A 25826-nucleotide genomic window follows, 5' to 3' on the forward strand; every position below is an offset into this window, starting at 1 on the left:
GAGTGTCCCAAATGAGCGTTCAGAGTGTTACGTATCAGTATTGTAACTTAAGATAATTTTTTTGAACACAAATAATAAAGAAATGTTCATTGAATTGATTTTAGCCAATTGACTGTAATTCTTCCAAAAGTGACTTTCAAATGTCTATCTGCTAGTCAAAAGAATGAGAATAAAGCCTCATTGTTTCAATTAATTGCAATATGCAAGATAAGATCTAAATATTCATAAATTTCAAGTGTGTCCTTATCTGAAAAGAAAACATCTGGCATAATAAATTCCGAAGTAAGCATTGGGGCTTTCAGTCTTCTTTAAAATAGGTTACGTTATAACCGACCTACCTTATACCAGCAGGTTATACGATAAGCTATCAGTGGGGTATATCAGAGCCAATAGGTGATACTATAACCTACTGTAAATTAAAAAAAAATAAAAAATTTTGGTAGTACAAGGAAAAGTATTTGCAAATATAGTTTTTACATCCTTACATAATGGATAACTAATATCTACATGACATCATATATTCACAAAAAGCCTCCTGCACCTACAAAAGCCAACCGCCTTTACCCGTCTATGTATAAAAAGACGCTTAATACGTCCATCGCATTTGCGTTCCCTGACACCAGTAGGAGCCAGACTAGGACAGACTACAGATCTCAGCACAGAACTGCAACGCTTTGTACTTTCCTATCTAGTTCAACAAGCAACTAGTTAGAAAGCTAGAAATAACACAGCATCTGTCAGCCATTGCGATAGTCTCATCTCCTTTTTTTTCCTCTCTATTTTCCAGCTAGATGCAATGACCCACCTGCCTGGCCCTACTCCAGCTCTGGGCGCTTCTTCTCAATCGTCTGCCCCCAACGCCGAAGGTTTCTATAACAAGCATAGCAGAAGCACCTTCAACCCTGATACAGGCCGATATTAAGATCACTCCTGTTCAAGAACCTTTCTGCATTCACGCAGCAACGGATCTAAGCCTATTGCACATTTTTTTCATTACATGCAAGCTGCCATCTTGTAAGGAAGAAGGAATAAACATATGGATACGAAATATGTTGGAATAATCACTTTCTGCACTGATACTTGACTGTCTGTGTAGACATCAGAGAACACATAATATCTAGCTTTCTACATGTTGTGTTATTTCACACCGCCTCCCATTTCACACAGAAAAGGCATTTGACTTCGTCTAATACAAGCTCCATCTCTCATAGGTTTACCACCAAGAAGAATCCAACTCTCTAAAGTAGTCCTATTCATTTCAGCAAAAATATTGTAAATTTAAGGTATGAAATGTTAAAAGAGCATCAACATCGCAATGGCTAATGAAGATAAAGGTCACGTAACTTGCTTGAGCTCACTATTTTTTCAAGGGATGAAGAAAAAAATGGGTCCAGCGTGCAGCAGCTAAAAAGCTGTTTACTACTTGCGCATTTAAGGCTTGCACCGTTCAGACTGAGAATTATACAAATTTAGAAAATGTACTAACAGAATTTTATTAGATGCCACAAAAACATTGAATAACTAAGCACAACATTTAAAAAACTCATTTTGCGTGTCAAAGATGACATGGAGCCAATTAAACATGAAACAACAATGCAGAGATTTATATCCCACATGATTCAGGTATTTAGACAAGAAGGAATTTGGGGAGAGAGGGGAGAAGTAAGTGAGGAGCAGAGACATTGCTCTGTCTGTTCTCCTATGTGATTAATAAGCAAATTATGTATCATCACTTCTCCAACATTTCAGGAGCGTATCTGGTCTTTTGGGGAATCTATCTTAGTATGCCAAGTAGCTGCCAAGACTTCCACACCCTCCATGCAGATGATTAAACTGGTCAAAATATTGTTATGTGAAAAATGAGTAAGTCAGAGGATAATGAATCTCTGGATTTTGAGTCGTCTGAAAAACCTTTAGAAGAAATTTGGCAGCGTGGAACACGCTCAGGATGAGACGGAGCAGAGGAGAAGAGAGGCACTCAAAAAAACGTCCCGCACCGTGGTGCTCAGAGGTTTGTACCACTTTGTAGCTTGAACGTGCTCTGTTTTCTTCCTGTTTATTTTGTCTCCATTGAACAAATGTGGATATGAAGTGACGAAACAACGAATCTTTTTATAAAAACCTACCCCTGCAACTGAGTGAGCTGACCAGTTTCATGCCACCTAGCCACCACCAAGAGTTTGCATCTGCACTTGCTGTGCACCTTGTCTGGAAGGAGAACGTCAAGAATTTTAGTCCCCGTTCTTCCCATGCCGCATGGTCCAAGCATGGCCCATCCACTTCACCGCTCGCCTCACCTTTTCTCACACAAAAAATGGACAAGGTCTGCTGGCATCACAAGGATCTTGCTTTAATTAATTACCTCTTCTTGCAGCAGAGTGTTCAGCTCGCAATGCTATTATTATTATTGAAGTACAGATCCTCCACGCTAATGAGTATCCTGGAAACATACGCAACCAAATGGCTGGATATAGGAGATACTTAACATCGTCAGATGTTTTAATGAAAAATATAAAAGTTTTGAGTCATACTTTGACCTGGGTGTGCTTTCATTAATTAGAGCAAAGTATTGTCAAAGCCATGGAGGCGTGCAGCAGGAGCTCAGCTCTCAATCTGATGCTCCTCATAGCACAGGGATGGCCACAGCCAACGTCTGCAGCGCCGCTAAGCAAATAATTTCAATATTCATGGGCAATACTTTCAAGTATTTTCATTTTTTCAAGTCTCCTCCTTCTCAAACCAATTAACCCTCTTTCTCGAGAGTCAAGCCGAGCTTGGTCATTTATCCATAACTTGAAAATAGATGCAAAAAATTCACCTGTTTCCCTTTTGTATTTGGAAGAGCATTCCCCAGGACCGCTCTGTCTTTACAGAGGATGTAAAAGCAACAAATCTTCCCGAACGCGGAGTTACCGGAAACGCATTTTGATCTGTAAATACTATCCTTAAAAACAAAATCCTCCAAACCTACATTTATAGGCTTATTTTCATGATGACAGTTTCGCTACATTTGTTGAATTGTAAACCATGTAAAGCTCAGCAATAAAACGTCTGCAATCTGTAGCGGTAATGGGAGGCATGTCTCATAAACAAGATAAGTTGTTTCTTGCCAATATTGTTACACTTCATAAATACGAACTCAAGTCTGTTTTGCGTTTCCTAGATCAGTAGCAGACTTTTATTTTAATTAAACACAACATATAAAATATTCATTTAAAAAACAAACATCATTGTTTTAAAGACATTATGCTAAATTAAATTACAGTGCTTCTGCCATAAAGTTCTTGCACAAAAGAACACTTTTGAATTCTGAGTGGATTGAGACAGCACAAGTGTCCCTCAAAAACCTATAGTAGGAAGATGGTAGCTGCCCTACGAATAAATAAACTATTTATATTTCCTGATAATGTAAGTGCTTATATGAACTCATTCCAATTTCCAAAGACTACTCATTTCAGCTGTGGTTGTAATTAAGAAACTATATCACATGGCAGCAAGGAAGATCCTGCCAGTCCCAGCAGAACCACTAAGTGTTTCACTTCACGCTGACATAATTTATAGTCTCACTTCATTAGGCTAATGCTGGATATCTCTGATAGAGCCGTCTTTGACAGTCTGTACCCAAAAGTACTTCAGTTTTTGAAAGCTACCCTTTTGAGTATAGATTGACCAGGATCCCGGAATACGCTCACAATAGATAACAGCTAGAGCTCTATTCAATAAAAATGCTATTTCTGGTTTAGTACCACAAATCCAGCTTCTGGATTTAGCATGGAATCCAAACACACTTCTTCTGACATGAGCCTCAGAGATGGTATAAATTACAAAAATGAAGTTTTTAAATTGTCAGTGAAGAGGAATTTTAGGAATTGAGAAGAAACTAGGCAGAAACAGCTGAATACCGATTTGCGCTATAGAACCAACAACTCATCACCGTGACCTGGCAGCTATCTACAAAAAAGTTTCTACAAAACTTGGCCAGCATGGAAAAAAGTATCGCTCAGTTGTAAAACTACCAAAACAGCCAGCACCGGGAATTCACTGTGCCAGAGGAATAGGCAGGCATTCCCTTCAGAAACTTCTTAGCTGGTAGCAATAGCTTGGTCACATCACATCACCCTTCTGTGCCTTTAAATAAAAAGTTTTTAAATAACTGTGATTTAAAATAACTCAGTTCTGGCTTTCAGTGTTACACATTATGATATTGACTTGTTTATTACTAAAGCCATTTAAACAGATTCCAGAAAGTAGACTTGGGCTGTCAACATCTGTACCGAATTCATCATTTTCTCAGGTCACTGCCTGAAGTGACACTGCAAAACAGACCAGTAGCCAGAGCTTGTTCCACACTGGACGATGCTGATTTAATTCCATCCTTCTACTCCAGGAGGAAACTGGAAGGAAAAGGATAGGCAAGAAGAAGCATTCATGTACTGCCAAAATTTCAGGCTTCCATGGAATTTCAGGAGAGTAGAAGTGGAAATATGAAATATTAGGAAAAATTAAAGTCTTGAGATATGCCTCTGCCTTGGATCACTGAAAACCAAGATGTGCCTCAGACACACATTCTACCAGTAATTTTCCAGAAAGGAGGTGCTCAATCAGCTCCAGATTCAAGAAGGTGATGAAAAGATGCACTGAAATCCCTGTCTTGTCAGGTTAGACAACCTGGCACCTCGTGCTGTCCTGGAGTCCTCCAGCTTTGGTGCAAGATCCGTAAACTATTTACTTTTTGATGGTAACAAAGTGATGCTAACAGTCAGCCAATGGACTGACTGAATGGGGAGCACATGCCCAATGGGGATCTTCAGAGACTTCCTTCCTCAGGCCATCCTTCTACAGGGCTTGCCACTTTTCAAGCCTTGAAACCATATTTTTCACAAGAAAAAGGTAAGAAATGCATAAAAGCCCAGCCATCACCTATACCCTAAGTCTGATGGCTGAAAACAGTCATATTTGACTGCTGATTGAATGATCTAATGAAAAACTTTTAATGTTTTCAGATTTTGAGACAACAGAGCTATAAAAACTGTCAATTTGACCTGAAAACAGGTTCACACAACCATATGTGCAACAAGAGCATGAAACATCCTTTCCTTTATATGCTCATCTATACCACAATTCGTTTCAGCTCCTTTGTTTCACATATAATTTCTAAATTTCTAAAGGTTTAATAACTGTTTCTAATGAGCAAGCTTATAGTTTTTCAATTTTTTAAATTGAACCTTTCCTTTCAGAATTCCTCCTACTTCCTGTAAATGAAGTGTTTTTATTAAAAGTAGAACCGACAATTGCTGTTTGGCAAGAGGTTTGATGCTTTTAGCTCATATATACTTCCCCTAATCTCTTAATTTGGAGAGGCACATACTTTCACTCCAAATTGCTGTGAGTACCTCTACTGATTCATTACACACAGAAATGGTGCAAAAGTGAAGTCATTTCAGCAGGCTTCAGGTTTTATAATATTGTGGCATTCCTACACTACTGAGTCAGTTATAAAAGACAAACCACATGGGGAATATTTCTATTCCTAGGTGATTTACATTAAAATTAACAGGAGGCAATTTATATAAATGAATTGCAGTAATAAATAACCGGCACTAATCAGAGCAACTATTGTATGTGGTGGGGATGAGGAGAAGGGATTAATTGTACTTCCAGATTGAGAAGGAATCCATGAAGTAGGATTCCTGCCGGTCTCCTATATTTAAGCTTATCAAGAAGCAGCTTCAACCCTGGCACAAACGCTTCGAACTCCTCGAGAGAGATCCGAATAAGTTGGGTAAGTATTTAGTGAACTAATTTGGTCACTGCTCCCTGTAAGCCTGAATTATCAGGCTTGATATTTTAATCACACAGTCATTTATTTTTATTAAAAAATGTAAAATTAGACTGGTACTCAATATATCAACAAACTGGTCAGTAATTGCCCTTCATATGGATTCCCAGTGTAGGCTGTTTCCTGATCGGTATTTTCCTCTAATGAAAAACTTCTAATGTTTTCAGATTTTGAGACAACAGAGCTATAAAAGCTGTCAATTCAGTCCCTTCCGTAGTCTGTGAGCTGTAAAATCACCAGATGGATCCTCTTTGCTTACCCTAAAACCTGAACGAGATTTCTTCAAAATAAATCACGAGCCGTGCCGGCTCTGAAAGGACGGAGACACATCAATTCATTTTGCACTTCAGCGGGCTATAACCACACTCATGTTTTCTCCCTCCTCCTTTTGAATACATCCAAAGCTGGTGCGGGTGGAGAGGAGCGATGATGGATAACCCCGCTGGCTGGTAGGCTGTGGGAGCAGGGAATTCAAAGGGCAGGAGATCTCTTCGTCTCATAAGACCACATGTCCATCAGCAGGGCAATATTAAACTCGGTATTTGGCTGAGAAACGGAATTTCAGGCCTGGTAGCTCCAAAGAGGGACTAATACTCCGCAATGCAAAGCGTCTGAGTCCAGACGCCGAATACTTCTGCACATTTTTTTCATCTCACAGAGCTTTAGAGAGTCACCACCTTCTCTAATAAATGCCTGAACAAAAGCTGAGCTTCTTAAAGCAAGGATTTGGGTTGGCTTTGGAGGACATTTTGTATCATCAAAGTCTTTCTGGTCTCCTAAGCAAATACGATCTCCCCAGCTCCTCACTCTCAGATGTCTAGCCTTTTCCGCGCTAACCAGAAAAGTCTGTTTCTTGATTGGGAATCATATTCTTTACAGGCCGTAAACATTTGCATCAAGAAAGAACTGACTCACCGAAGATATTTAATTACAGAGTAAAGTTAGAGGATTATTATTTACATTGCCAAATGCAGTTCAGATGCAGGTCTCCTCCACTGCACAGGCTGCGGCCATCACCAGGTCTTTCTTGATTCACGTTTTCAGCAAAGCAAGAGTTAGACCAGGTTAAGATCCCTTACTGCCCTCCCTGCCGAGTTTCACGTGTTCTTTTTCTGTTTGCTGCAGCCTAAAATCAAACGCAAACTGAAGCTACGGTGAGGACACGTGCAAGAACGGGACCGCACGCTGCTCAACAAGACCAAAGAGAAGCCCAACTGAAAGCAGCTCTGTGGGCGTGCACAGACCATGAAAAATGTCTCTGTATTTTTACAATACAAAAGGTGCGGTTACGCCACATTACAGATAAGGCACATTACACCAGTCTCGGTGGCAAGAAAATGCAGTGATGTGCCAGCGGAAAGATAGCGCGCTGCTTGGAGGGTGGCTGTCCCTACGGTAAATGCTAATACAACCCAGGGCAACGTTAACACCTTTCCTAAAGGAGTTTGGCAGAGACATAGTGAACTATAGTGAAGTGCTACAGAGCCTTCAATTTTCCCTATTCGGTATTGTGCTTACGCTGATATAATCAAATTGGAATAAATTAACTCTTTTTTTCAGTGATTGTTATTTATCTTGAGTGGCTGTGAACTATGTTTTTGCCGATGCGAATGAATTGCTATTCTAAATAACAACTAAATTAACTTTGGTATTGCGATTAGCATGGCAAGAACCTCGAGCTGTTTCTTTTATAATCATTCAAATAACGTTTTTACTCAACAGCTTTATCATAACATTTTTCATAAGCTAGAACTTGCACAGCATTTAGCAAATTGAGAATAGCTACCAATACCAGAACACAATCAGTAGCTAGAAATGCAACGTCGCCCCATTTTACAGATGGAAGTGCAAGCAGTACGTGGAAAAACTTCTGCACAGCCACATAGAAAGTCATTAGCAGAATGTATACAGCAATTATTTCTGTAAAAGTTAAGGGCATGTTTAATAGGGAATATATAAAGCATCTACATGAAATTAAGCATGTCCGTAATTACTGTGATGACTCAAGGAATGTTTCGGCAGGTGTGTAAGCAGAGTCACACCTACTGAATAGGACTGGGAATATGAAATGGCCTTTTTATTATCATACTAGTTAGGCTAACAGCCATTTAGAAAAATATATACTAAAAGTTTCTGCCAAGCTAAATACTTTCCAACATATTAACTATTATTAAAAATGCTTAAGCAAATCCCCAGGTATCTTTATTTTTCCCAAATGCGTACGCTACGCCTCCAACACACTGTACGATCCTAATAAGCAGTTACGTACCTTCTGTTACCAATATATTAAAGCACGGAGCGTACAACAGGATGTGTCTGGGTGTAGGATTCTGTGTACGTATTCGGGAAAGGAAGGAGCGTGTCTCACGATTGCTTCACTCCGCCGTTAGGAACGATGAAAAACTCACACAGGGCTCGGCTGGGGTCCCTGGAGCCAGTAATTCTCAGCACCATAGACGTGGGATCAAGAGGCACCACTGATATTTCTCAGCTGGACCAAAGTCCAGCTCAGCAACATTTCCCAAAGTTAAAAAATTTTCTTCCATCAATTCTAAATATATGTAGAGCTAAATATAGTAAACCTCAACTTGAAAAATCACGGCTAAAGCTAACATACACTCCGGCTCAGTCTGTGCACCAGCTGTGGATAAAAATGTGCTGAAAAGGAGAACATTTTGTCTCTTTTCATTTATCAAACATTCAGTTGCAAACACACAGTCATCTGTTTAAGAAAGAGCTGAGAATCTGTTAAAATTATTCATTTGATGGTTTTGAGAATTTAAATCACAATTTTCTCTGGAATTTCAATTCTCAGGTAACTTTTTATGGATAATGCTTTCACTCAAAAAAACTTTGGTTACGGGAGGTCTTTTTTTAAACGTACTGCTATGTTTTGGCAACAATTTCATTTATTTGTTCAAATGAGGAATTAACTAATATAAGCAATGTCATTTTGCTAGACAGTTGTACAACGTGTATCTGCATCATGCCTGCAGATTAATGAATCAACCTAACTACTAACTAACTGCTAGTAAAAATGCAAATATTATTTTATTTTTATTTTTTTGCGATATGTTACCATAGGTAGTGCGGATTGCTAATGCATCGCCAGCTGTCCTGGTTTGAGGTAAACATCAACTTTGGCATTTCCGTCTTTCACAAGGAAGGATTTACATCTTTATACAATTAACTAAGTCCCTAAATGAAGCTGCGTGACCAGGAATGAGGCAACACAGGACCCAGGTGGACTCCAGATGAAAGGTTTTAAACAAACGTAGGACTTTAGCCTTTATTTCCTTTTCAAACCTGTAAGAATAATAAAGGATGGTTCAAGGGTCCATCGAACCAGTGATTCTTTGCAAGCCAAATAAAATTTTCACTGTCTAGAACACAGTTGTCTGTATCTAAACTAATTCTGCACAGTCTCTTTAAGGCCAAGAGAAAGAAATATGTTTACTTCTCCTCCTTGAACACTCCTATTCCCTCGCTGGCTGTCCCCGGTTCGAGCCCCCTAATCCTCCTCACGATTACTCTTTTTCTTCTTTCTTCCTTGCACAATCCCTTAACACTTTGCTCTCCTCTTCTTTCCCCTCATGGTACAAACATGTATGTAGCCTCTGTCATCTTAAAAATGCCTGATGCTACCCATGCTCCTCCCATTGCCCTTTCTCCCTTTTTCTCCTTTTTTTCTCCTTTTCTCTCAGGTCTCTTGATCTGCTTTGCCATCTCTCCCTGGTGTCCCTTTCCCCTAACTCTCTTCCAGATTGCCTCCCTCCGCTTCCCTCTCCTTGGACTCTGCTAAAGAACCACCTTCCAAGGACAGGAAGATTACAAATCTCCCTTACTTCTTCTTAAACTCAAAAACCAGTATGACTTCATCTTTTTTTAGACCACCAATTGCCTAATTTCCTTGCCAGGTTTTTTTGTTGTTGGTGGTGTTGTTGACCGTAGCTTTCAAGGCTTCATCGCCTTTTTTCTCCTCTCCACTCCCTACAGGGGAGGATGGGCCTTCAAGACACCCCTACATTACGTTTTCCGTAATGTAAGCAGCTTTGACATATCTTTACATGTGAGGACACCATCCCACTCAACTACCTCCTCATCTTCTCTCAAGTGCTTCCTAAAAACTCATGGCGTTCCTGGTGACAGGAAAAGAGTTCATCAAAGTGCTGGCACTGAATTGCTCTGCGAGTGAACCTCCTACGCCCTGGGATAAAAATAAACAACAACAGTCAGAAATATTGCTAAGAAACCATATGCTTCAGATTTTTGGCTATCACCAAAAGAACAGGAATTGCTGGTACTCTGGGTCCGGAAGAATCAAACCACACATAAAGTAAAAAAAAAAAACAATAAATCTTTCAGATAAGTTTGAAGTATAGACAATCTGATGAAGTGCGTTGGCTCTATTTTTTAATTCTTAGCAAACTACTGTAGATTGTTAAAGTGTCTGTTATGTTATTTTTCCTCCCAACTCAGAGCCCCAGACAGCTGGAGGTGTTTAAAGGAAAAAAGTAATGTGCATTTTTTCCACAATATGCAGAATTCCTATTCTTATATTAGTTTTTATTCTTAGAAGCTCAAGCTGAAATTTGAGTTCCACTGCAATGCTCCCACTAATTGCCTTGAATAATTCAAATTTTACCACTCTCAAGGGCACAACTGGAGCCAGACTGTTATAAGCCATATTTGTTACTCTGGAGCCAACAAAATAAGTATGCTTTACGCTGTAGAGCACGCTGAGCTTAAGTTACATTATTTTGTTTGTTTCGAATTTAGACAAGTGAAAAAAATCACAGTGGATTGGCTTGTCAAAGGAGCCAACCAAGAAGCACAGAACAAGCCAAATTCTACTTTTAAAGCAGCAGGAATATGTCAAAATCACAGTGTAACCCTGAAAATTGTACTTTGCCGAACAAAATTAGAAGAGGCCTAAACTGTGGGATCTCTCTATTTTTGGCTCAAGAGAGAAATTCTGAAGCTGCTGATGATTTGAAATGGGTCCTGAAGAGAAGGAAGGAAATTAGAATTTTTTTTAACTTACAAAATTGTCTTGCCTGTGTAATAACACTGAGCATGACTGTCACTCTGAAGACATATTAGCTCATTTAGGTAATTAGTGTGAGCAGCATGTTTCCCTGCTTATTCCATTCAATTATAGGGTGCTCACTTTGTCATTACTGGAGTATCTTAATGTGACTTGTAATTAGTGTAATTACAATCCAATGTTAATTATATCTGCCACTTAGACATAATTTTATATAGTAATGGTCTTATTCTCAATAACCTTATTATGTTGTTTATTCAAACAGGAATTTAGCCTTCTTTCATGCGTCAAATATGGAGATTACAAAAAGTACTGCCTGTCATTTTTGTAGTTATGACTAGGGGATCTTTGCATTGCAAAATCATATTTGGGGCAATCAATGAATGGCGAAAACCAAATTATAGAGCCTGATTATTAGAGACATGCTGAACCAACAAAAATAATTTGCACAGGAGGCACATTAAGACATACTCTGGTTCATGAGTGCCGCACAGAGAGAGATCAGTGTCCATAAGTTAAGCAGAGAACGAGAGACTGCGATATACAGAGTATACGGGGTGGCGTACATACTTCTAGTGGTGGTATTGCTGCTTCTCTTACTTGCAGGGTAATAAAATAGCAAGACTAGATGTGCCAAATGACATCCTGGTGAAAGCTTCTCAGTGGCAATGACACCTTTTAGCACGGGGCTCCTGCATGTGATAAGGGGTTTTATCTTTCCAACAGCATTATTGGGGGTACAGCCACGCCGTGGGTTTAGTTCGGACGAGGAGAGGGGGTTTGCACAGTCCTCCCCGCTCCCCGAGCTTTGCTTCACCTCGCAAGGTTGGGCTTCTTCTGCATGGAGCAAAACTGAACGGCGTGCCCCAGGAAAACCCCTGATGCCCTGGTCAAGGATGCTTTCCCATGGCACCAGACCATGACGGGTCAGAATAAAAAGCCACCAAATGGGGACCGCGGGTTCTCAGCACCATCTCGCTCCACAGATCTGCTCCCACTCGCTGCTACAGCCCCAAGCTCATCAGACAATAAAGACAGAGTCGTTCTGTAAAACAAGGTTTTCTTGGAATTAGCCCCAGACTGGAATAAACTCCTTCTGGAAGTAGAGAGTGCTCCAGACCCAAATCACGCCCTACCCCATGCCCTCTTACCTGCTATCTCTAACATCCACGGTTACATACATTTAGATTAAAAACCCCTAAAATGGCCAGTGAAACCAATGCACGTATTTCTCCCTCCACAGAGGCCCTAAAGGCCAAGTAACACATGACAAATATTAGTCATGTTGTTTAATGCATGATGTTGAAGTGTGGCATAAGAACCGGAGGAGCAGAGAAGGGAATTTGGCAGCTCTCTGGGAGATGGAAACTGAGATCCTCCCTAATCCGTGTCTTTTACTGAGAGCCTGAAAAGGGTTTCAAGCTTTGAGCTCGCTCTTCGGAGTCTAATGAATCATTCGGATTTCCATGGCTCAGGGTGATGTCCCAAGACAGCTGGCAGCTTTCTTTGAGCTTCTGAAAATCAAGAAGTTTCAAAATGAAAGCAGAGAGGCAGCGAAAATAAAAGTAAATCGGGGGCATGTATACCGAAGAATGGTGTTACCGCTAACCCAGCTGGATAACCGGGAAACATTCTCCAGTACTGAAGAGAGGCTTAAGGGGCAAAATCCTGTGTTGGGAGATCAGCCCTCTCCTTTGCTCTCTGCTGCTGAGAAGCCTTGCTCCCAGCTCCACGCGGTTCTCCATGCCGCCCGTCTCTGCCCGCTACCAGACACGCAATGCAAATTCAAAGGTTTGTTGTTCTTCATCTTCCCAGCCATCCCCTTTTGGAAAACACGAGTGCGCGGGCACGTTCCCGCTCGAGCTACTGGAAGCAAATGCTGCTCCTGCCTTAGGCCCCTTTGAAAGGCAACGAAATTCTCTTGTTTTTCTCAGGGTCACGCACAGCTTTTGAACTCTTTTAGCAGCCTCACATGCAAGGCATCGCCTTAGCCCCTTTGTGTTTCTTCCACATAAAACGGAATCATTTTTACTACTAAATCTGTTGCATTAAGTGGATATGAAATCTGCTTAGACTTACTTTAAAACTGTCAGGCATCCTAGTATCACTCTATTGAAAAAAATAAATAAGATTTAAGATATTTATTGACATTTTTAAAATGGTTCAAAGGAAAAACAAAAATACTTTTGTTGTTGTTGCTTCACCGGTTGCGCAGAACACATCTGGGTTATCACAACTCTATAATCTTATGGTTATTTTAACAAGACAGTTCCTTTTGTAGGAACTTCATATATAAAAGTATCTCAAATATAACAAATAACTTGGTGCACAACATTGCTTATGTAGATACCTTGGTATTACGAAATCAAATATATCACTTGGTTATACAATAACTATAATCCATTCTTCATGCAATATAAATCTCACCGGTACTTCTGCATAAATAGTGATTTCTCACTGGCTGCCAATTAAATCACGTTTCTGCCAATAACGCTCAGTAAATAGACAGGCCTACCTGTTTTATTTGCCCTTTTTTTTTTTTTTTTAAATTCAAAGTCCACCTCCCAATAGCAGGCGGTGAATTTACAGTTCTCCAGTGATTAAAGTCACGCAGCCTTCAGTCCTGTGCATTATAACCCCACACCAGGACTGCTGTAATCGCCTCGAAAAGCACCGCCTGTTGCATTTTATTGCTTAAATACAGTCAGCAGGGGCATCTCTGGAATGTGCATGCAAACCAAGGCTGCTCAGGAACTGTTAACCGGCAGCTATCCTAACTCAGTTCTTCCACTTTCTTTGGTACCTGAAAGGACACAGCAGGAAGACCAGGTTCGCTGCGTACGAAACATCTCTTGTCTCTTACCACCTGTCTGTCCTGCTAAAACGGCGCAAAGTTATGTGTGATAAGAGGTTAGCTCCCTACCTTTTAGTATTTTTTATAAACAAAGTACTGTTACGGGCTGCTACAGCTATAGGTGAACTATGCTAGAAAGTGAATTCAAGGTGACTGGAAAAAGGGAAGTCTGTACCAGCTCTTCACACATATTCTTAACCCTAGGACAGGCTGGGAGCTGGTGACACTTCCAGGAATCATTTCCTACCTGGATGTGCTTGTTTCCCTTGGAGACGTGAGGACTGACCACATAGGGGCCATTGCACCGGTTACGTTGCCTGCTCAGGAGGGATTTCCAAAGCAACCTCCAGGATGGGTTTCTGTCTTCCACGTAGTCCCCAGACAGCAGGGTTTGCCCACCCTGGAGTCACAGGAATCAGGCTGGAGAAGGCAGACAAAGACGGCAGGGTCCATTCACCTCTCCAAGGAGGGATAAAGGTCCACCATGGTGCTTTTCAGAAAGGTTTGCTCCGATACTGTCCTGAGACTTCCAGGAAGGAACTCTTCACAGTCTCTGTAGGGAATTTATTCCAGTAGTTAACTACCTTAATATTAGAAAGTCTTCCCTGCTGCAATTTTTTGAGATCATTACTCTTCTTCTTTCACAAGGGGCATGGGGAACAGATTGCTTCTTGTCTTCTCACTGCAGCCTTCTCCGTATTTGAAGACTGTGTTACTGTCATTGAGTGTCCTGAAGCTAGAGGAGAAAACAGTGCGAGGACTAGATGTGGGAAATATGCTCAGCCTCTTCATTCTTTAGGCTCTTCTCACTCATTCCTTAGGCGTCCCTCTTAGTCACCTTCTGCACCCTGTGGTCCTTATTTCAGCAAAGATTGCATTGCTTTGTCTCCTCAGGGCCACGATGGCTCCTGAGCCACCCATACCTCTGATCCCACAGCTATGTAAAACTAGAAATGGAGTATCATCAGCAGGACACCTAGGAAGGCATCAGCAAACACACTGAGAGCTACCAGGGAAGCTCCCAGGCAACCGGTGCAGTTACCTAAAGCACGACTGCGACTCTGAAGCTGGGCTACGATGAAGACAAATGATGGCTATGCTCCGTCCGTGGTCAGACACCCCGTCAAACAGCCTGCACCTAAGCACGGAGCTCCTGTCTTCTCGTACAGCTTCACAGCAACCATAACGCCAAGTCCCAAACAAGTGATGAATTATGTCAATTACTGTACTGCAGACATACAAGTCACACTAATGCGCAGCAAATACACCGCTCCTTTAATTACAGTTACAGACATGTACATTTGTTTTTCTTAGTAATTAAAATGTTCTATTGTACTTAATACTGTTATCTGTATTCTTTGGTTAAGTGCAATTTAATTTGCTTTCTTAAGAAAGCTGGGTATAATTTAAAATGAAGAATATACCTCTTTTGCTAATATTCTTCTCCTAATGCTATTGCTTCCCAGGACTGCAGATCTAGAACACAGTAACTTCTCCTGAGTTTGTTCACAAACTTTCTAGAGGGTAATGCTGTTCTAAAGCCCAAAAAAACATTTAATAGTGATCGGTTTAGGAAAATTTCCTGGTTGTTGAGGCACTTAATGCGATAAGTGAGGTACCTGAAGCATTTGCAAGGCAAAGGAGCTTTCGCCAGGAAAGCAGCGGTTGCACCAGGGTACTCCCTCGGGTGCACTGCTCATAGCTGATGTGCTGCAATTAATTCAAGAACAGCTGAAGGAACTCCCCTTCAGCCCTCGAAGATGAAAAGTTCCCCTAGAAAAGGGGAAACATTTCAGGATATTCCACAGTTGAGAAAAAAAAGTCGTAGTGGTGATGGAAGCGGCTCAGCCCCACACCCGCCTGCACGGGGAACTGGAGACCCTTCTTACTCATAATTTCTTTACCGCAGGTCACAACTGCACGTGGGAAGGTGCAAATATAAATTCGCCCTGTCATTAATGCTATTATTATTTGCCTTGTCACGGCATAGAAAGAATTTCTTCCCTGTGGGAAATTATTATATTCCTCCTCTGCATACTGTCCCCTCTGCGGCCACAACCCGTCCAGAATGAGCTCGCCCAGGATGATCAAGAATGGAAAAAGTTACAGGAAGGAAAAGTATTTCAGCAGACACTCAGGGATGAAACACTGCAGACTGTAGTACTGACTACCATCCATCCCACACAAACCAGGAAGATATCCAGACCAAGAGCTTTCAACCACAGTTTGGCTGACTTGCATTTCTGGAGAAAAAAGCTTATTTTTGTAAACAGCATGAGCGAACAGCGGGCTCTTACAGACTCTCGAAGAAATGTCCTCGCTCGTGTTTGCTGTACAGGGAACAATTCATTTCGAAACACGTTCTCCCCCGACGGCTTGCCCGCAGCAGACTTTCTCCATCTTACAATGTTACAGAAAGGGGGATATTGTGAAAGCGTTCACCAAGAGATGACCTGTTTTAATCTCAGCTGTCATTTCCAATACTGTTTAAGTTTACGCAGTCGCTCTAGGAAGGATGGAGCAATGTTTAAACATTATCCACCCCCTTCCTGCAAATTCTTATACTGTTTTTATTCTTTATCTCAAGCTGGAGAATCTCAAACTGAATCTGAGATCCTGTTCTCCCTGTATGACTCATGCACAGAGCACAGAAATAACACCAATATTCACTTAAGAGGTTATGCTCTGGTCCGGATTCACAAACTTTCATATTTTCTTAGTTCAAGAACTGGAATTTCCCCAGCCCACCTCTCATGCACTGGCTTGACTATGGAAATACTCTTCCAAAGCAGATTTTTGCTTAATATGAAACACAATGCTATTCAAACCCAAATACCAATATCAATATGATCTCATACCAAATGGATTCAGACATTATGTCAGAAACGAGCTATCTTGCAGGATAACCAACTTACTTACAGACAGGGAAAGAGGCACCTCGCACATCCGAAGAGCAAGTTCTGGAGAAGTTTCTCCTGGCCTTTGGCTGTGAGCTGGAGATCCACAGTGCATCATCTTCCCCTCCACCAGCTGCGCTTAGAGTGCCCTGCATACACAGATCCCGCCCCGGTCTGCAGTGTTTTTCTCAGATTCAACAAAACTCAAACCTTGCAAAATAATAATAAACATCACAAAGCCTCATGGTAAAGAAATAGAAAACTGAGGGAGGAAGGCATTCCCGTTAATTCAGAATAAAACCTCTTCTTCCCGCAGAATGTATCTTAAAAAAACCACATAGTTAATGATTTAATTCTGCATTTGTAATGAGGTTAAAAGAAGCAAGTCTGGGTCACTACTATGAACATTTCACACTATTTTAATGACAAGAAGTTAAACTTTCAAATGGAAAATTTACAAACAGCATTAGGATATGTAACTCACGTAACTAATGGTTTCAAGTACCTAAAAATCTTTGCAAATCTCTTACAACACCCATTTTTAGCCAAACAGTTGGCAAGGGAATGTACTTCATTACCCAATCTTTTTCTCTGCACGTTGAGAAGCCAGTTTTCGTGCAGGTATCGTAGCTGCAAATGGTTAACAGGCCTTCATAACTTAAAACCATAAAAGAGGGACGATATCCCGCGTATATGACAGGTATCAGCCCAGTGTAATATGAAGAACCTAAAGCGCTGCGCTGTGCTGTCCTTTACGCCAGTAGCTGCATTTCTGATGTGCCAACCAGCCTAGCCGGGCTTTGTATTTCATTAAAACCTTACTGTGTCCCCAGGGGACCGCAGCCCAAAATGCTCTGCCTACACCCACCGCCTTAACGCCACGCATTAGGGACGTGCGGCTCACCAGGATGGACCCTTTCCGAATACGCCGCGAGCGACTTACTCTTCCAGTTTTGCTTTTATGCCGAGATTTTCCTCGTCTCGTGTGCTTAAGCTCCAAGCAACTCATCTACATTTCTCCACGACAACTCCCCAACTCTTCCGAGAGCGCATCGCGGCAAATGCTATCATAGCCAAGGAAGAAAGCAGCACTCTGAATTTAAATCAGCGTAGTTTAAGCCCTTTAGCAAACAAGACCTCGGCTGCGGGCTCTCCTCTGCCTTGCTGCTTCCCAGCCACGGCCACCCTCACGTGAAAGGGCCCCTCCTGCCACGAGCCGACGGGATCCCTTCGACCCTGGGAACCCCTTTGCGCAGCTGGCAAATTTGCCCCCCTTGCTATTATTAAAACCTCAAGAAGAAAGGCACGGGCGCAGAATTCATTTCTATTTTGTTGGTTCTTTTTTTTTTTTTCTTTTCCTGGCAAACAAAACACTGCCAGAATACTACATTGCTGCCGTACCCTAACCTAGGGTTTAACTCAGCCAACTGACACACACACAAATTACAACTTGTACTCTCAGCACCAGGATTTTAACATGTGCTAGTTAACCTCTCTTAAAAATTCTCCTGTTTTCCCTTGTGGCTGCAGGGACATATGTTTTCCCACAATGTGCAGCCGTGGTATAAAAGTAAGAGCCCTCCCAGTCTGCAGCCCATCCACCTGCACTGAATCCCTTTCTCTGTCCTAAGAGGAAGGGATAACATAATTATTATATATACAGTTATGTATAATTAATAATATAACAAAAGCTTTCTCCTCTGAAAAGCAACAGTTAGATATCCAAGCTCTCTGTCAGGACACATAATATACTTTGTAAAGCACTTGGCAATATGTACAATTTCAATTTTCCAGCAGAGACCAAAATGAATTAGCAGCTTGTATTCCTCTGTGCTTTGATAATAATTTGCTTCCAGTTCTGTGTCGGTGATCAGGGTTAGTGTAATGAGGGGCAGGAAATAGTAACATCCTAATTAAACTGGGGTGTATAGGAAGTAAACCATAAATCAGCTAGTTAGCCGGAGCTCAGTGGGCAGTTTTCCTCCCATGTGCTGAAAAGAAATGAATTTTAAAAAAATAGTAATAAATTAAAGGCCAGAGTAGAAACAGAGAGAGAACTGCTTTGACCTGGATCATATTTGCGCAAGTTCATTTTCAAATCTTTTCCGAGACTGCATGCTGTTACCGAGTACATAGGGGTTCCCAGATGCCACAGAGACCAGTATATTCATCCCCAAACTTAAAGAGGTACTTTCTTGTTTGGGAGACCAAAAAAGACGACGCACAAGTTGCATTCTCCTTTATGAAATTAAGCTACCTTAAATTTACAACAAGCCCTTTACCTTTATGGATCAAGAAATAACTGGCCTCAGCAGCAATACAGGAGATACAAAACCTACAGCCAAGAACAGCAGCACCAGCAAAACTCCACTTTTTACTAAGTTCACCTGCAGCACTTATAGAAAAATACACTTACTATACAAAGTATGCCTCACCTGCACAAGGAACTCTCTGTACTCTCCTATAGTTACAGACAGAGCCCCCAGAGTGGAAGCGGCAGATGCTTATGGAAGGATTTTTTCTGCTGGCTTAGTAACATCAGCTTTTAGGAACATAAGCGAAGCAGACAAGAGCTCCTTGGTCAGGGTAACTGCAGCCACATCATAGACACGGTGACATCATCTAAAGGCATGAATTTTTCACAATGGGAGCAAACACAGCTACGCCAGCAAATCGTTGCAATGAGGCCGTGTTTCAGTCTCCTCTAGGGGAAACTGCACATGTCGATCAATGGCAGGGAGAGGAACAAACCCATAGTGCCAAAATTTTTCAGGAGAATCAATCCCTTGTATTTTGGGATTTCCATCTGCCTGGCTGGAGAAAATCTTATTATTTCCACAGGAAAGTTATCACGCGAGCCCCAGATCCAGAACTGCAAACGCGTTCATGCAGCACTTTTGGCAAACATATGTGCACCTTCAGGATCAGGACTTCATCATTGCCACATTCAGGCATCTCCCATATTGCCTCCAGTTATTACTCTTCCTGTTTTATGTGGATATAAACTTGCTTAGGTGGCTTGCATCAAAAATTGTGCCAAAATAACTGTCAATAGTATCAGTAGGAACAGCAACATCAATAGGAAGATCATAGATCTTCACAGTCATTCAAGACAAAAAAAAAAAAAAAGATATGTTTGAAAACAAATTGGACACATTCTCTCCTTCCACCAGAGGAAGATCTTTTTTGGAACCTGCATATCATTAGGGGATTTTCCAGGTCAACTCAATAACCCCCATTTGACTCTGAGACCTACATGAGGACTGCTGTGCCCATGCCATTTCACAGCCATAACTGGTTTCTCTTCACCGTTACCTAAGCTTTCAGTCTTACCAACAAACAAAACCAGGTTTTGAAGCTACTTGAACATGAAAAAGAGCTAAGTGTCTCCAAGTAAGCACAAGAAGAGCTGAAATATCTCAAAGCCCAGAAGACCTCTGCAATGAAACTCCAGAAGCCCAATGTATCACTGTTCTACATGACAGAGATTGGGGATGATATCCTGAAAAAAATCCCCTGCTGTGCTGCATTAACATTAAATATCCAGCAGAGCGTTTGCCCTGATCTATCAGGGAGACAGTCTGAACTTAGCCTTCATCCATCATTTATCTGATATTAAGATCTATTTATTTCAAACCTGATTTTGTAGCTTCACGTATTACATGGTATTTCTTCCAAATAAATAGCATATCTGGTGGTAATAAATCCCCTGGGCTGCAGTCATTGGCACTGGCACAGCAGGTCTAATATCTGACGTAAATAATACATACAAGATGTTCTCTTAAATCAAGTGTTAGACCATGATATTAAGACTTCTGCCTGAGGGCTCTAAACCCCTATGTAATATTCATTATAATTACTTCATTAAGCCTGCTGCTTTAGTACCTTTACACTAAAGCAATATCACAGTAGGAATCTGAAGGAATCGCCTAATAACACTAAGGTGAGTCACGGTAGGGTCGGGACCTCTGTTTCTGAAGCATCCCAGTAAATGTCCCAGACAGATCTCAGTCCCAAAGAGCCGAAAACTTTGGGTTTCAGACCCCATCCATTCCATGAGGTTTAAGATCAGAGACTGATGGTTTGAAGTGCTGAACGTTCATTTCAAAAGGCTTCACGTTGAGCCAAGCACGGCTCCTGCAATGTGCTCCCAGCAGAGGCAGGAGGCCTTACTCAAACAAAGCTATGCTGCTCACAGCTTCCCTGTCTCTTGTATTCAATTTGTGTTTTACAACATGCACAGGAAGAACATAACTGTAAAAGTTAAGACAAGTGACCACTTCCATGGCCTGTGTCATGCTGCCTGGGACACTGCTCATCCTAGACATCAGGAGTAACTGTACAACTCCAACAGCTCTCCTGGCTTGGCCAGACCTGGGGCGTATTGCCTGCATGAACGCTAGGAGCAAATAAAGCAGAGTTCCTCACTGCACATAATATTAACAGTGCATATTATTATCTCTTTTTCCTGTTTTGTTCCAAAAAATTTTATTTCTACGCAATCACCTTTTTAAACATGTCTTAGATCTGTGGGTAAGCTGACGCCATCCTTCAAAATGTGATATCACTTTTAAGGCAGTAAAATCAAAAGGATTAGATAATCCCTTATCTGATGGGAAATTCCTAAAATGTCTGCCGTCCGGCAGGCTGTGGGATTCTCAAAAGTAGGGCAGTCATGCCTAAGCAGTAGAGGTCTGACCACAGGTGGTAACATAGGTTCCCACGTTGTGAAACGGCACCTCTCCCAGCTGGTCTTGCCCTGAACCTCTTGTTAACCCAACAGGCTGAGACCTGGAAGTCACCATGATGTAAGTTTTGTGTTCAGATGGCTAAAAAAACCCCATTAATGCTGTTTATAGAGAGTCCCATGTTTGTGACATTTTTTTTGCCCTCCTATGTCAGTTCAGTCCCTTGTCAGACAAGAGGGATCCTCCAGAGCTGAGGGAATGTTCTGAGGGATCTCGCTAGGAGTTATTCGCTCCCACCTGTCAGATACGTACCAGTACATAGAAAAAAAAATACAATTCTCATCATTCTTCTACCCCCAATATTAAACTGGAGAGGAAAAATGTGTTGGTCAGGAGAATTTGGACTACTACACAAATTCTTATATCAGCAAACTACTTGAGAACATTGGTTGGCAGAAGACATTGTTGGTATTTCCAATGCATTAAACGGCAGTGATGGCTCTGAACAGTATTTAGCCTTCAGCTAATGCAGATAATTTTAAGATGTAAAGCGTGCCTTTCCATAAGAAACCAACAGGAGTACCTACCTAATCTGCTTAAACTCTCCACAGGAGTCCTTATTTGCATACATATTTAAAGGTTTTTTGAAAACAGAGCCTTTATTCTGCCACAGCCCCGGTCAGGATTGGCACTCCACTGGCCCATGCTTCATTTATACAACAGTACGCAAACCTTTCCCTGCGGTTGTACCCTAAATGGCAAGTTACAGGTGATGAACACGGAAGACACAATGTAATACAGCATCTTATATACATTATCTAACTATAATTTTATTTTTTCCATTTCAGTTTTCGATCCTCTCTAACCTGGTTTTAGAAAAGCATTGTGCTGACATGGGATGAAGTTAAAATAAGAAGCATTAGTAGCCCCAGGGTTCAGCCCAAGACACAAAACGCCAGCCTGAAAAGCCACAGAGATATTTGGGAAGCCACCAGGTAAAGCCTGAACAAAAAGGCCTTCTCATAACATGCAGCAATCACCACAGAGGCCTGACCTTGTCTACAGTGATCTGCCCAAGCACAACATAAATGTTAACAAAAATACTTGTTTTAATTCCTTTTCAACACCACGCTCTTCTTCACAGCTCTCTTTCTAGGATCTTTGTGGCATTTCTTGAGTTATCACACACCAAGCTGTGTGGCACGGCTGACACACTGGAGGGAATGGATGCCATCCAGAGGGACCTGGAGAGGCTGGAGAGGTGGGCCTGTGCAAACCTCATGAACTTCAACAAGGCCAAGTGCAAGGTCCTGCACACGGGTCAGGGCAATCCCAAGCACAAATCCAGGCTGGGCGGAGAATGGCTGGAGAGCAGCCCTGAGGAGAAGGACGTGGGGGTGTTGGTGGATGAGAAGCTCAACACGAGCCGGCAACATGCGCTGGCAGCCCAGAACCCCCCGCAGCCTGGGCTCATCCCCAGCAGCGTGGGCAGCAGGGCCAGGGGGGGATTCTGCCCCTCTGCCCCGCTCTGTGAGACCCCCCTGCAGCGCTGCCTCCAGCTCTGGGGCACCAACAGCAGAAGGACACGGAGCTGTTGGAGCGGGGCCAGAGGAGGCCCCGGAGATGCTGGGAGGGCTGGAGCCCCTCTGCTGTGGGGACAGGCTGAGAGAGCTGGGGGGGTTCAGCCTGGAGAAGAGAAGGCTCCGGGGAGACCTTCCAGCCCCTTCCAGGCCCTCAAGGGGCTCCAGGGAAGCTGGGGAGGGACTCTGGAGCAGGGAGGGGAGCCATGGGACGAGGGGGAAGGGTTTTACACTGCAAGAGGGGAGATTGAGATGAGATGTGAGGCAGAAATTGTTTGCTGTGAGGGCGGTGAGCCCCTGGCCCAGGTTGCCCAGAGAATCTGTGGCTGCCCCATCCCTGGAGGGGTTCAAGGCCAGGTTGGACGGGGCTTGGAGCAACCTGGGCTGGTGGGAGGTGTCCCTGCCCAGGGCAGGGGGTGGCACTGGATGGTCTTTAAGATCCCTTCCAACCCAAACCATTCTATGATTCTATGATATACCATGATGATGATATACCATGATATTCCATGATTCGATGATTTTATCAGAGATTCGTCTCTTTAGGTCTGGCACATATTCCATCACTGAGCTTGAAAACTTTTCATCCTTAGCAATTTATACATATAAAATACATGCATGTACATATAAAAATAAATACAACATAAATAAACACACAATATAAATAAATACAATTATGGTACTGTTCTGAAAGATGAGCTTTTTCGTAATGCACTGCAAAGTCTTATGAGTGTCTTATCGAAGTATGTTTTGAAAAAAAGTTAAATACTCAGCTCTGAACCAAGCTGTGTCAAACTTATTGCCACTCTAACAAAGGACTACTGTGAAACATAACTCTTCTGCGAAATATACTATAATTGTACTTTTTGAAAGCAATGTCAAATCATTGACATTGACTTGGTATTCTACAGTATGAGAAATGCAGAAAAGTTACAATATATGTAAGCCGTAAATTAGATCCTAATCCAAACTTATCACTCTGATAGTTGTTAGACAATTTGGGTGCGTGTTTAGTTCTGTGATTTTTCTATTCCTTTTTCAAGCTGTTTCATTTTTTTTCCCCTCACATTTTCATAAACAGATTTTTCAATAATCTTTATGATAAATTTCATTACAGTTACAACAAAATACAGTGAAAACAAATATAAAGATAAACTCATGCCAAGTCACAAATACAAACTTACCGAAGATTTATGAAGAGAAAGATCAGAGTTCGGCAGGTGAAATCCAGAATGCAGTATTTTGGGCAACGATTTACTAGTTGCCAAGCATATTCTTAAAGACAAACATCTGAAAAACAAAATTCACATCAGGTCAGAAGTGTGCAGTTATCTCATTTAGCACACTCACTGATCTTTCTTAAATTCGTCTCTTGTCTAATTGATGCTTTGTCATTCACAATACATGATGTAAGGAACAATCTGAGCTATGTCCCCATTAGTGAGTGCTGACAGCCATCGTGATCACCTCGCGAGAGCAAGACGGTCTCCAAGGTGCAAAGCTAAGGGCAGAAATGCGGACAGTCACACTCCCAGCCCAATCTAAAACTCATGTAAACTTAATCCTTTGAAAGCTGGAGAAATCCAGAAGGATTCAGACTGAGCAGACATTGGCATGTGATGGGTTTACATACACAAATCCCTCCATGTGATAAAGGAAGATCTTAAAAGTGTCTCGTTAATCATCAGAAGATGTTTAATGTGTTCATTATCACCTACTTTGATGCTATTTCATAAAGCTACAACATAAAGTTTTCAGATGAAGATTGTACCTTCCAGATGGAAATGAAAACATAACAACACTTATGTGCAAATATAGGAGAAAAAAGAAAGAAAAGCATATTTTCCAGTAAAAACAAGTTCTTGTTCTCTTGAGGATCCTCCCTCAACTGCCAAAACTATGACAACAAAAACTACTTTGGAGATAGATTTAAGCGAGATTTTTAAAAGATGTTTTGGGTGGCATTTTTCTTATTCTGCCATTCCTCATAAAGCCATGTAGCGTAATTAACATGGGCCAAACACAAACACAAGTATGAAACCCAGCCTCTGTTTCCTGGGCTTTCTGATATCCTGCAACTTCTCAAATTGAGGATACATTTATTTACACAGCATATTTAAGGCTTGCCCAGCAAATGTACATAACGTATTTACTCCTGCCCTGCAAACTACCCAACGTCTATGGGACGTGTTGAGAGTGCCACGCATGATGACGTCTTACTGGACTTGCTAGGTCTTACTGGAAGCTGGAGATGTCCTCCTTCTCCCTAGAAATCAGATTTCTGTCCTACCCTCAGGTTCCTCAGTGTTTCCGCACCTCACATGCACAACGTTCTACGTTGCGTCTCTCCTGAGATCATGAAGACAAAGTTTTAAGTCAAGAAACTGGAAATACTCTGACACCTTGGTTATTTTTTAATATTTGAAGTTTTGAAATTGGTGAGTGGAATGTGAAGTTACTTAGTGCATTAAAGAGCAAATCCAGGCGGAAGTAGAATGGTGGACTGAGAGCAAGTGAGACGAGTAAAGGTGCCCATCAAATTCATTTATCACAGTTTCGCAAACTGTCCCATGAATCCCTCCTTAAATGACCGTGATGCTTGTGCCACAGATCTCTCCCACAGTTTTACTACACATTATGCACCTTTAGCTGCTTGCTTTGCCTTCCCCCACCCGCTATTCGATCTCTGCCTTGACTACGTCTAACATTTGGAACATCTGAAGAGCTGCCAAATTTTTGAAGCAACCTATTTCCAGAAATGTTTCTTTACCACAAGATATGTAATTTCTCCCAAAACACTCCTCTGGAGCAAAGCCCAGGACTGGCAATATGTTACCCGGGATCAGTGAAAGGTTTACGTTTCAATACCTATTGCACCTGTCATGATAATACCAGGCATTTTCCACCCACGATGCAGGAGAGAA

Source organism: Larus michahellis, chromosome 7 (genome assembly GCF_964199755.1).
Source record: "Larus michahellis chromosome 7, bLarMic1.1, whole genome shotgun sequence".
In the NCBI taxonomy this organism is placed as follows: Eukaryota; Metazoa; Chordata; class Aves; order Charadriiformes; family Laridae; genus Larus; species Larus michahellis.